Source organism: Bidens hawaiensis, unplaced genomic scaffold (assembly GCF_021521415.1).
Source record: "Bidens hawaiensis isolate Kalapana, Puna unplaced genomic scaffold, B.hawaiensis_p1.1 tig00027364_1, whole genome shotgun sequence".
In the NCBI taxonomy this organism is placed as follows: Eukaryota; Viridiplantae; Streptophyta; class Magnoliopsida; order Asterales; family Asteraceae; genus Bidens; species Bidens hawaiensis.
This window is the reverse complement of record NW_027505096.1, coordinates 245,076-258,432: the sequence shown is the minus strand read 5'-3', so window position 1 is coordinate 258,432 and position 13,357 is coordinate 245,076. Positions and strand designations below refer to the sequence as shown.

Here is a 13,357-nt window from a genome sequence, read left to right as displayed (position 1 = left end):
GTTGATGATATGTTGATTGTTGGCAAGAATGCAGAAAGAATTGTCCAGCTGAAGAAAGAGTTAAGCAAGTCGTTTTCTATGAAAGACTTGGGGCCAACTAAGAATATTCTTGGCATTCGGATTACTAGAGATAGAGCTTCAAAGAAGTTACACATGTCACAAGAGCAATACATTGAAAAGGTGCTTAGCAGATTCAAGGTGTCTAAAGTTAATGTGGTTAGTACACCTCTTACTCCCAACTTTAAGTTAACTGAAAAAGATTGCCCTACTTCTGAGAAAGAGATTGAAGAGATGGATGGTGTTCCATATGCATCAGCGGTTGGAAGCTTGATGTATGCAATGGTATGTACACGGCCTGATATTGCCCATGCAGTAGGTGTTGTTAGTCGGTTCTTGTCAAATCCGGTAAGAAGCATTGGGAAGCAGTTAAGTGGATACTTAGATATTTACGAGGTACTTCCAAATTGGGTATAACGTTTGGAAATGGGGAGCCGATGCTTGTTGGTTACACGGATTCTGATATGGCAGGAAATAAGGACAACATGAAATCCACTTCTGGATATTTGATGTTATTTGCAGGGGGGAGCCGTGTCATGGCAGTCAAGACTGCAAAAGTGTGTTGCTTTGTCTACTACCGAGGCAGAGTATATGGCAGCAACAGAGGCATGCAAAGAATTATTGTGGTTGAAAAGATTTATGCAAGAGCTTGGCTTTATGCAACAACGCTACGTGGTTCTTTGTGATAATCAAAGTGCTATTCACCTTGCTAAGAACTCTATGTATCATAAGAGGACAAAACATATTGATGTGAGGTATCATTGGATTAGAGATAGCATTGAAGACAAGTTGTTTGAACTTGATAAAGTTCAAACCGATGATAATTGTTCCGATATGTTGACCAAAACTTTGGCAAGGGAGAAACTGAAGATTTGTTGCTCACTCGTCGGGGTGGTGAGTTCTTTCTCATAGACAAAAGGGGGAGATTTGTTGGGGTATTTTTGCCCATGAGAAAACCTGATAAATATTATATATAAATAAAGGCAAGAAAATATATATGGTTCTTTGTTTAACTCTTCCGTAGAGTTTTCACACCAAAACTTGGTGTGTTGGTCTTGGCCCATGATCACTAAAAATTGGAGTTGTATGTGGGCTTTTGTGTGGACGACAAGCATGATTAAGTATATTAATAGGTTATGGTTTTTTTTGGAGGATTTGATATTCGGCCGAAATCTCAAAACCATAATTGTGTGGGTTTTATTTCTTTGTCAACACAGCAAGCAGAGAGTTATTTGGTGCTCCAAGGTTTTGGTATTTTCATGAAGATAAGAGACGTGCCAAAGATCGATTCATTCTCTCGTTGGTGATACCTCTTACTCATTTACTCTTTTGTAGTTTGGTTCCATATACTTGATGTTAGTTTGTTCCAAGTATATGATGTTTTGTGTATGCCTCTAGTTTTACCTAGAGAAGAACTTTGTATTGCTCATTATTGGTGATAGTGAATTTGAAGCGGCTCTAGTAGTCCCGTGGTTTTTACTCTCACCTTGAAAGGTTTTCCACGCTAAAATTTAGTGTGTCACTTTTATTTTTAATTACCCTATTTGTTTGCATCCTCATTGGTTCATTCGGGTCGTGAAAAAGTTTAGCCAAACGAAGTTTAATTCCGCAAATTTTGTATACCGTTCGTGGCTAGGTGGTCGTTTTTCCCAACAGTCTTAACTGCCTTTTCTAGTTAAGTCTAATAGTTTTTCCAAGTTTCTTTTTGTTACAAAGCAAGCAAAAAGTTAGAATCGTTATTGATAGAAGTTAAAGAAAATATGAATATATAAAACAGGTAAGGGAACAATATTTCAAATTGCTGCAAAAGTTAAATTAAATTAGCATTCGATAATTTGAAACCAACAATTTTATTCAACCGAAAGATAAACTGCTTAGAGACATATGCAAGCATCATTACAATGCTCTTGAGTCTCATTTATTTCGAAATATCTCATAAAGAGATTTTTTATTGATATTTTGCTTGCATATTGTTGAATTAGATCCTGAGAGTGAGAAAATAAAAAACAATTAGTCAGAGGTTAAACAAATATTGTATAATTAAGTTTGACTTTAAAATTTTGGGTTGTGTGTATTTACCGGTTATAATCAATATTGGTTCTCCCGGCATCAGGGTTAGCAATCACTGCGAATGCCTCTCGGGAAAGATCAATTTGATTTGCAACGCATCCGGGACAAAGATCAACAACGGTAACATCAACACTTCTCCCAGTGCAAGGCTGCAAAACACCAAGATTGGTTCTGCCTGTGCAAGTGACACGGTATCTAGTCCCACACGCACCTCGGTTGTTAAACATACCACTGTTTGCTGCTAGAATCATAACACCGCGGTCTTGGTTTTCATAACATGACGATGCTACATATATACCATAATCAAAAACTCAAAAGAAGCTAAATGAAGATAAAAGATTTAGTTATTCTTAATGTGACTGTTTATACTTACGAATGTAGGGAGGAGTGTAGAAAGTTGCTTGGCCAGCAATGGCATTAGCATCTGAAGTGAGACATGCAACCATGGTGCAGGGCCGGCCCAGGCCTATGGCAGGGTAGTCGACCGCCATAGGCCCGACCACTCAGTAAGCCCGAAAATTTTAATTTTTTTTTATATTTTATAAAAAAAAATTTGTTTAGGCCCATTTATAAATTGTTTCTATCCCCAATTACTTGTAGCCCAATTCCCCAATAATAGATCCAGAAGAGAAGTCTGAAGGTTTTGAAAAATAATACAACATTACAACGCCATCACCAACTCTCCAAGCGATTACCGATTACCGTACGTACGCCAGCCAGCCACTGAGCCACAAACCACCAGTCCACCACTGTGAACGCCGGCGCTGACCACCAGACACCAGTCCACCGCCGCCGCAGGCCCGCAGCCGGCTCCGTCATTCCGTCCAAGACTCCAACAGCAACAGCAAGGGACCAAGGGTTAGCGACTTAGTTTTAACTTCTTGTTTAGAATTAGTTGTTTATTACTTTATTTGTTTACTTGGTTTAGTTTTAGTATAAATGTTAGTGTCTTTGTGAGTTAGGGAGTTAATCAGTTGTTGAATTGTTGCTTTATTAGTTTATGTTTATCAGTTTATTGAATATTTGAATTAACAGTTTTATTATTAATTATATTAACAGTTTTAGTGTTACATGCGATCCACAGTCCCAAGAAAGACTTAATGGCTTGGCGATGATATCTATTGAGAGCGATGTGTTGGAAAGCATAGATTATCAAGAATTGATCGAGAGTTTTGCTTCAAAAAATGCAAGGCGAGCATCGCGTTTGTTTTAGGTATGTAAATTAGATTATTTTGCTACAATGTTTATGTTTGTGTATTGAAATTAATATTATCATCGTATGATTTGCTTTTTATTTGAGTTATCGAGTTTATATTTTACTTAAGTCTTAAGGCCCAAATTTATATTCACCTTCGGCCCAAATTTTTTTTGGGTTTCTCGGAGCCGAGCCTGCCATGGTGATCAAGATAAAAGCTTTAGTCATCAAACCCATTTTTGTAATCTATAGTTTTGGAAACTTAAAACTTGTTTGTTGAAGTTTGTGCTTAGTTTTGTGGTAAGAAACACAAAAGGGGGTGTCCTTTTATAGCTGAAAAACCTCTTTGGAAAAAAGAAATCGTATACGATTTTTCTTGTATACAGTCAACAAAATACTTTTATTTGCATAGAATAAAAATCTTAGTGTGGGTTCAATGACGCATTATTGGCTTTCTAGTCTAATGGTATGAGGATGATGGTTAATGACTTAATGTTCATGATATTTGTAGTCTTAGGTTTGATGTATGACTTGAAAAGTTTTTCCACAATAGTGGGTTTCCTTCATCATGGTTGGGTGAGCCAGGTCTGGAACGTTAAAATCAATATGAACCAGTTGTGTAAGGCCCCGTTACCGGTGCCTCACTTTAATGTCGGATTTACTCATAAACACAGTTCTTACAATCAGAGTTAATTAAAACTTCCGCGGAATAAAAAAAACTTCGATCATTATTTACAAAACATTACAAACTTGTCTTTAAATCGTAACATAAAACATCGTGTTATAACATCATTTCTTTTATCATTAGATGCTAGTCATTCAATCCATGCCATGTGCCATCCTCATGCTAGCTCTTCAGTCTACTCACCTGCGTGCGTACTAAAAGTCAGTTATGCTGAATGAGTTCTAGTTAATCAAGCAACTTACCATACAACCATTACATGCAATCACATACGTGTCCGAAGACATATAGTCCACTGTCTGACCGGTTCGTCTTACCACTTAACCACTTAATTGTCCCCTACGTCTTGGCCACTTGTTTACGGAAGCACATAGAGGCTTACCCTCTCATGCACTCACGTTATGACACTTTAATAACCAAGGCACGTATAGGCTCGTCCTACCACGCACTCACGTTATGCCACTTTAATAACGAAGTCACGTATAGGCTTGCCCTACCACGTACTATCGTCATGCCACTAACACCCTTACTTGACCCTTGCCACTTCTATCATACTCTACCTCTACTTGTCTACCGCACACTTTCTAACATTACATCATTTACATAATAACCAAGTTACATAATAACATTTACACACACTAATAACCACTTAGAGATCATTCCCATTGGCAGTACGTGCAATATCCGAAGATCGTTCACGCACCGACAAACATTCGTTCATAACATAATACTTACTATCACATCAATCATTATAGCATACACTTACCACTTAAGGTAAGTATATTCACACTTCACATCGAGTATGCACACAGCCCCGAAAACATAACAAGAAAATGGGGCTAGAAACTCACCTGAATGTGGTTACGTTCACTGTTAATGGTTGCCCTTCTCTTTAGTTGTGCGCGACTAACTGTATAACGATTATACGTATCAATTAACTATTACTACCCATAACGCGTTCCTGGTCTAATTATAACCCTCAACGAACGGTGGTCCGGGGGCAGCGCCCCTGGCAGCGGGGTTCTAGGGGCGGCAGCCCCTAGTAGGGTCCAAGGGGCAGAGCTAATTTGTTAACAGATCATTTTCTAATTAACTGTCTTAACACATTTTCTATAAGGATTTTAAATCATTTTCTAATTCGCCATCTCATTTGCTATAACGAATTAAGCCTAATTCGTTATCAGATCACAGTCTAATTCGTTATCTGCTTCGCTGTCCTGATCTGTTAGCTGATTCGTTATTCTGGTTCGTCATCTGGTCCTAACTTGATTCGTTATCTAAACATAACGAATTGGGTGAGCTGATTCGTTATCTGGACATAACGAATGGGTTAACTAATTCGTTATCTTGCCATACGAATTGGTGAACTTATTCGTTATCTTGTCAGAATGAATTGGCTATTTAATTCGTTACTTTACCTTAACGAATCACATCAGTTTTATCCAGACTTTGACCCTGAGGTCAAGGTCAAAATCGATATGAACACAGAAAAGTTAACTCGTATTAGATCTGCGATTAAACCTTCATTCCTTAACGTAACATCATGAATTTGGTATCATTGGATTCGTCTAGCCAGCGCCTACAAACCCTAACCATTCAATCGCTCAAAACATCGGTTTACATGGTGCGATTTATGTATATATATATTAGAGATCATTCCCATTGGCAGCGGGGTTCTAGGGGCGGCAGCCCCTAGCAGGGTCCAAGGGGCAGAGCTAATTTGTTATCAGATCATTTTCTAATTAACTGTCTTAACACATTTTTCATTAGGATTTTAAATCATTTTCTAATTCGCCATCTCATTTGCTATAACGAATTAAGCCTAATTCGTTATCAGATCACAGAGTAATTCGTTATCGAATCACAGTCTAATTCGTTATCTGCTTCGATGTCCTGATCTGTTAGCTGATTCGTTATTCTGGTTCGTCATCAGGTCCTGACTTGATTCGTTATCTAAACATAACGAATTGGGTCAGCTGATTCGTTATCTGGACATATGATATGGGCTAAATTATACATATTATTATATAAATATTTCCTACACTTTTGTGTAGCTTTACGGTTGGTTTTATTAAATAATTCGTCTAATTGGCTCATATTTAGTTTTAAATGGTTTAAAGAGACAACGAATCAAAATGACGTTTATTGACTAAACTTTTGACTTTGGCAACTTCAAATGTATTATGAATATATTTTCTTGTCATTAACTTTCTGTCTAAAAAACAAGAAAAGAAAAAAAACTAAGCCTATAAAAGTTATATCATACGTGATGCTATATTTATATAAATAATAATAGTAAAATAACTCAACAGATATAATTATATATATAAAGAGTTTATGGGCCTAATTGATAATTTTTTTACGAGTACAGTAACTAAATTATTGTTTTCTAATTGCAAGGTTGAATGGGGCTTTATGAGAGTTTGGACTATAAGGCACGACTATTTTTTTTCTTTTAGAAGAAGCCATATAGGAATATAAAAGAGGGTTTTGTGAGACATAAGCCAAGTAGTTGGAGTTGAGCAGACGAACGAAGTCAGGGGGCTGCCCCTGTGTGTTGACCAACAGAATATTGGAAAAGGGTCCACCTCTTGTTGGTGGATGTGAGTTCTATAAAAAAAACAAAGAAGAAAGCTAGTATTGAAGCAGGTCAAACTACTATTATTATTTTCAATGAACTCCAAAATATATAATATTCTTGTTTCGTTTATTAATATGGTTGGCTAAACTTTTATACTGTCTGGGTTTGGATGAATACTTGTTAGACTCGTATTATTTTCGGTTTTGGATTATTATTAATTGACTGATGTTTTGGTAAAGTTTTTATTTTAATTGGTTGTGATGCATATGCGTATTTATTATTAATTTATTATCAATTTATTGTTCCATATGTGTCTTTGTGAATGTCTTTCACGTATGGATGCATATTAGGTTGCTTACTGTGTGTTTGTAACTAGTTTATGGTTTATTGTTAACGTTTTCCATAGGAGTGGTAATTGAGAGTTTAGAGATACCTTATATTCTGTTACTTGAGAGACCGGGATGTAATTAAGTGTCGTCTGTTTTGGTCTTTTGCGGGTTTGGGTAGTGATTGAACGGGAGTGAGTTACCCTAGATTCCTTTAGATTCTTACAGATCTGAATTATAACCGAATTCAATAAAAATACCTCTTTACGCCTTAGGGTGTTTTGTGATTAGAGAGATCGGGAGGTGATTTAATCTTTGGGTACCTTAGCATAGTTAGGTAAGGTGAGACCGGGAGGTGATCCGAACCATTAAACCGTTGAGCTTACATGATATTTAAGGTTCTTAAGTATTGTTGGTGAGACCGGGAGGAGATCTAGCGTACTTTAGTTATTCCTTAAATTTCATATTTTTAGAATACGGTACCGATCATAAATCCAATTCCGAAAGTTTACGAGTTGACTAGTGGGATTCCTTACCTAGGTAGTTGTTTCCCCTATTTGAGTTTTAGTTCTATTTGTCCGTGTCTAGTTTAGAGTAAGTGTTATTTATTTTATATTTAATAATTAAAAAAAAGACAAAAATCAATAAAATCAATTTATTTAAGTTATTAGTCAGAGTCTAGTTTAGGTGTCGCTAGTGTCCTGTGGGTTCCACATCCGGACTTCATTAGGCTTTACTACAGTTGATATGTACACTTGCCTGTCTTGTGGTCTAGCATTAGGATAGTCTAGATTTATAAATTTAAAACTAGAGTGTCTAGGTTAGGTTAAGTTTTTTTTATAGACCGTTTTGCACATCAAGTTTTTGGCGCCGTTGCCGGAGATACTTAGGCGATAGCGAAACTAGCATTGATTGAACTTAATTGATTAATTGATCTTTTTGTGTCTTGAGTTGTGGTGTGTCTTGTGAGTTAGTGTCTTAGATTAAGCGCGTCTAGTTGTGTTTAGGATAATTTAGTTTGTGTTTTATTTTATCGAGTCTAGTTAATATGTTTAATAGATCGAGTCAGTTTAAGAGTATTTTATATCGAAGATGTTGGAAAGAGATGATGTTGGAAAGAGCCGAACAAGAGGAACGTGAAAGATTCCAAAAGATTTTGGAATTGGAAGCCAGGATTGATAAGTTGATAGAAAGAGAAAGACTTCGTAAGATAGAGGAAATCGAAGCTAGGTTAGAAGAGATAAGTGCTAGAATTCAAAATGAGAGTTTTTCTTAAAAGGAGCAGGAAGCCTTCTATGAAATAGATGATGACTTCTGGAATAATGATGATGAGGGCGTGATAGAAGAGATGGAGTTGGAGCTACCTGGTTACACAGAGTTGAGAGAAGATGCCGTTGAGGAGCCACTTGACCAGATGGAAGATGACGAAGAGAAGAAGCATGTACCATCTTGTGAGGATGAGTTTGGTGATGAATTGGTGGGTTTACCAGTTTTTGACGAACATGCAGAATTTGACCCTGTTGGCGATCTTATATATTTCGAAACACTAATCACGGGGAAGCCAACAATGGAGATCAAAACGTCACCAGAAGAAGAAAAGGAAGAGGAAGTGGCAAAGGAGGATGATCAGAATATGGTGGTAGTTGATTCGCCACATTATATGAAGGTTGGCAAGTCTGTGGAGGAACTAGATGGTGGACCGCCATCGAAATCGGCAAAGCCACAGAAGAGGAAGCGGAAGTGCGTGGATCAACACGTTATGAGAGTTCAAAAATGGTATATTAAGAGTTGTAGGCGAACAATGAAATGCAAGAATTACCATTTTCCTCATTATATGCCACGTATTAGGTTTGGTCCAGGTAAGTTTAAGTATTGGTGGTCCGACCCGTTTGAATGTTTTAAAATGCTTTTAATTTTCATTGTGTGCTATTTGTTTAAATATGTTGAAAGGGTGGAATTAAACGGGTTAGACCGGGGTTGGATAAAAGAAATGCCCCCTGATTGAAATTTCTGGAGTGAGTCCGGCTGAAGACTCTTCTGTAAACTTAGCGCTTTCCGGGAGGCAACCCGACAATATGTTTTGTTTTTTTATTTTTTTTTGGGTTTTTTTTGTTTTCTTGTGCTGGCTGTTTCTTGGTTTGCTTTCAGGTTGCTTGTGGAAGTTTGATGATACATGGTTTGATTCAAGTGTGGGGAGGTCATTTGTTGATTGATTATCGCGTTCGTTCGAAAGTGACAGCTTGGTAGAGAGCACTGGAGTGTGAGGCTTTCGTTCGAATTGGAGGGCACGGGAACACGACTCGCGAGGCAATATCGTCATATTTACCAGTGAAGTCTGTTCCACTTTACTTATATTTGAATGCGCTTTAATTTTTGTCTTTTTCCTGTCTCATTGAGGACAATGTGACATTTAAGTGTGGGGATGAGAAACTGACGTTTTATCAAAAAAAAAATAAAAAAATTGTCCCGAATTTTAACAAAATATTTGCAAATAACGGAAAATGATAAAAAAATTTGAGATTGGTTTTTAAAACTACTATTACATATGAGATTAAATAAAAGATAACGCACTAAGCTTGGGATGTGTCGGTAGGCCCAACTAGCTTTGATAGTCCTCTTTAGCAGAAATTTTTTATATATAATAATTTGAAAAACGGTGCTTAGGGAGGATTACCATAATCTAAAAACTTTGAGATGGTAAGACTTAGATGCACTCAAACCACCACACCACCACATGTCCATCTTTTTACGAGCTTAGAAATAGTTATATACTTTAGGGTAATATAAAAAAAAGAAAAAGAAAGAAAAAAAAAAGAAGCGAAAAAATGAAAAAAAAAGAAGAGAAGTATGTTTGAAAGTGTATTCCGAAAAAGTTGGTCCGAAAAGCAAATGACCATGAGAAAGTTATGTATTGAAAAATGCCAAAGAAGCATTCTCAAAAATAGAAAAAGAGGCCAAAGATGCACATACTAGACGGGACTTAGAGTTTACGTGTTACCAAGGGGATAGTGACTCTGAGGATACACTATTGGGGCTCGAAGGTTTTTAGTCAATAAATATTTTTTATTAGGGATATATAGGACAAAGTCCAATAATATTTAGGGTATGCTCGTACGACCTCCACATGACCATTCATCCATCAAATTTCACCGAGTGCATTTAATTAGTACCATCAACGAGTCTTTGGCTTATGGTGATTTGTCAAACCAGTATGCTTTGACTCTAATTTTTCTAGCTCTCTTTGTCTGAGATGGGTAGGTATAGCCATGGTTTTTGAACTTAAAACGCTTAATGCAGTTGGGGCTTGATAGGCTGGTGACTGGGTTTAAGTGGACAACAATATCGGCAATAGCACTTTTTGCGTTTATCTGTGCTTAAAAGATGACCTATATGTTTTAAAGATTAGTCTTGAATTCTGATTCCATTGCAAAATACTTTTTCAGGGACGAAAAAGGTTTAAGTGTGGGAATATTTGATATGAGCTAAATTATACATATTATTATATAAATATTTCCTACACTTTTGTGTAGCTTTACGGTTGGTTTTATTAAATAATTCGTCTAATTGGTTCATATTTGGTTTTAAATGGTTTAAAGAGACAACGAATAAAAATGACGTTTATTGACTAAACTTTTGACTTTGGCAACTTCAAATGTATTATGAATATATTTTCTTGTCATTAACTTTCTGTCTAAACAACAAGAAAAGAAAAAAACTAAGTCTATAAAAGTTATATCATACGTGATGCTATATTTATATAAATAATAATAGTAAAATAACTCAACAGATATAATTATATATATAAAGAGTTTATGGGCCTAATTGATAATTTTTTTTACGAGTACAGTAACTAAATTATTTTTTTCTAATTGCAAGGTTGAATGGGGCTTTATGAGAGTTTGGACTATAAGGCCCGACTATTGTTTTTCTTTTAGAAGAAGCCATCTAGGAATATAAAAGAGGGTTTTGTGAGACATAAGCCAAGTAGTTGGAGCTGGGCAGACGAACGAAGTCAGGGGGCTGCCCCTGTGTGTTGACAAACAGAATATTGGAGAAGGGTCCACCTCTTGTTGGTGGATGTGAGTTCTATAAAAAAAACAAAGAAGAAAGCTAGTATTGAAGCAGGTCAAACTACTATTATTATTTTCAATGAACTCCAAAATATATATAATATTCTTGTTTCGTTTATTAATATGGTTGGCTAAACTTTTATACTGCCTGGGTTTGGATGAATACTTGCTAGACTCGTATTACTTTCGGTTTTGGATTATTATTAATCGATTGTTGTTTTGGTAAAGTTTGTATTTTAATTGGTTGTGATGCATATGCGTATTTGGTATTAATTTATTATCAATTTATTTTTCCATATGTGTCTTTGTGAATGTCTTTCATGTATGGATGCATATTAGGTTGCTTACTGTGTGTTTGTAACTAGTTTATTGTTAACGTTTTCCATAGGAGTGGTAATTGAGAGTTTAGAGATACCTTATATTCTGTCACTTGAGACACCGGGAGGTAATTAAGTGTCGTCTGTTTTGGTCTTTTGCGGGTTTGGGTAGTGATTACACGGGAGTGAGTTACCCTAGATTCCTTTAGATTCTTACAGATCTGAATTATAACCGAATTCAATAAAAATACCTCTTTACGCCTTAGGGTGTTTTGTGATTAGAGAGATCGGGAGGTGATTTAATCTTTGGGTACCTTAGCGTAGTTAGGTAAGGTGAGACCGGGAGGTGATCCGAACCATTAAACCGTTGAGCTTACATGATATTTAAGGTTCTTAAGTATTGTTGGTGAGACCGGGAGGAGATCTAGCGTACTTTAGTTATTCCTTAAATTTCATATTTTTAGAATACGGTACCGATCATAAATCCAATCCCGAAAGTTTACGAGTTGACTAGTGTGATTCCTTACCTAGGTAGTTGTTTCCCCTATTTGAGTTTTAGTTCTATTTGTCCGTGTCTAGTTTAGAGTAAGTGTTATTTATTTTATATTTAATAATTAAAAAAAAGACAAAAATCAATAAAATCAATTTATTTAAGTTATTAGTCAGAGTCTAGTTTAGGTGTCGCTAGTGTCCTGTGGGTTCGACATCCGGACTTCATTAGGCTTTACTACAGTTGAGAGGTACACTTGTCTGTCTTGTGGTCTAGCATTAGGATAGTCTAGATTTATAAATTTAAAACTAGAGTGTCTAGGTTAGGTTAAGTTTTTTTTATAGACCGTTTTGCACATCAACATAACGAATGGGTTAACTAATTCGTTATCTTGCCATAACGAATTGGTGAACTTATTCGTTATCTTGTCAGAACGAATTGGCTATTTAATTCGTTACTTTACCTTAACGAATCACATCAGTTTTATCCAGACTTTGACCCTGAGGTCAAGGTCAAAATCGATATGAACACAGAACAGTTAACTCGTATTAGATCTACGATTAAACCTTCATTCCTTAACGTAACATCATGAATTTGGTATCATTGGATTCGTCTAGCCAGCGCCTACAAACCCTAAACATTCAATCGCTCAAAACATCGGGTTTACATGGTGAGATTTATGTATATATATTACGGGTCTTCACACTAACAATTAGCCTATAAAACTGTAATCAATTTCAGTAAGTTTAGCTTCGTTGGATTCGTTTTTACCATACTAAAACAGATCTATGATTTCTAGACTAAATACGAACTTAAACGAACAAGTTCTCGATATAAACGTACCTTAAACGTGTAGGTTTACGAACACAGTCTAGTCTTGATGTTGTTTTGGTTCGTCACAACGATCTAGCACCAACAAGATCGGGTTTTCACTTTCGGATCTCGGCTCGGGTTTTAGGATAGTGTTCGTGTGTTTCTGAAGGTGTAGGCTATGGTTTAGAGATGAATAATAATGGAAAGGATTAGGGTTTAAGTGGTATTTATACTCCCTTAAGCTCATGGACCTAAAGCCCCTATTTCCTTCTTGGTCCATCTTTACTTCCACTAAACCAAGCCCGCTACCCCTTTATCATTATTACTATATTATTATTTTTATTCCACTAACTCAGTTAATTCACCCAACGCAATATTATATTCATATTATTCTAGAAATTTCGGGATGTTACAAGTTGACATAGCATTTAAGCGAGGCCCCGTTCCCGCTGCCCAACTTTAGCGATGAATTTACTCATAAACGAGAAAAGCTAACTGGGTTAGGGCCAAAGGACAAACGTTGTTGAATTTGTAAACGTAAAGGATAAAACACATCAATTTTAAAGATAAATGACATTGAGTGAAATTCGGTACAAACGTAAGAGACAATTTCTATAATTCTATCATAACAAATATAAACAATTTATTTTGTTGTTTTTGATAGAAAAATGTTAAGCTCACCCTTTAATATATTGTGAAAACGAATCTACCAATAGGGATTAGCAAAACAAATACCGGTATAAAGTTTCGTGTTTT

General features: G+C 36.1%; 1 pseudogene across 1 annotated transcript; it reads right to left on the bottom strand.

Annotated features, from left to right (window-relative positions):
* Positions 1-1,784: 1,784 nt before the first annotated feature.
* On the bottom strand, positions 1,785-2,618 carry LOC143610671 (EG45-like domain containing protein pseudogene; annotated as a pseudogene). The gene is made up of 3 exons (XR_013149633.1): positions 2,501-2,618; positions 2,137-2,413; positions 1,785-2,042 (listed from the first exon to the last, which is right to left on the bottom strand). The product of XR_013149633.1 is annotated as an EG45-like domain containing protein pseudogene (transcript).
* Between the last annotated feature and the right edge of the window lie 10,739 nt (positions 2,619-13,357).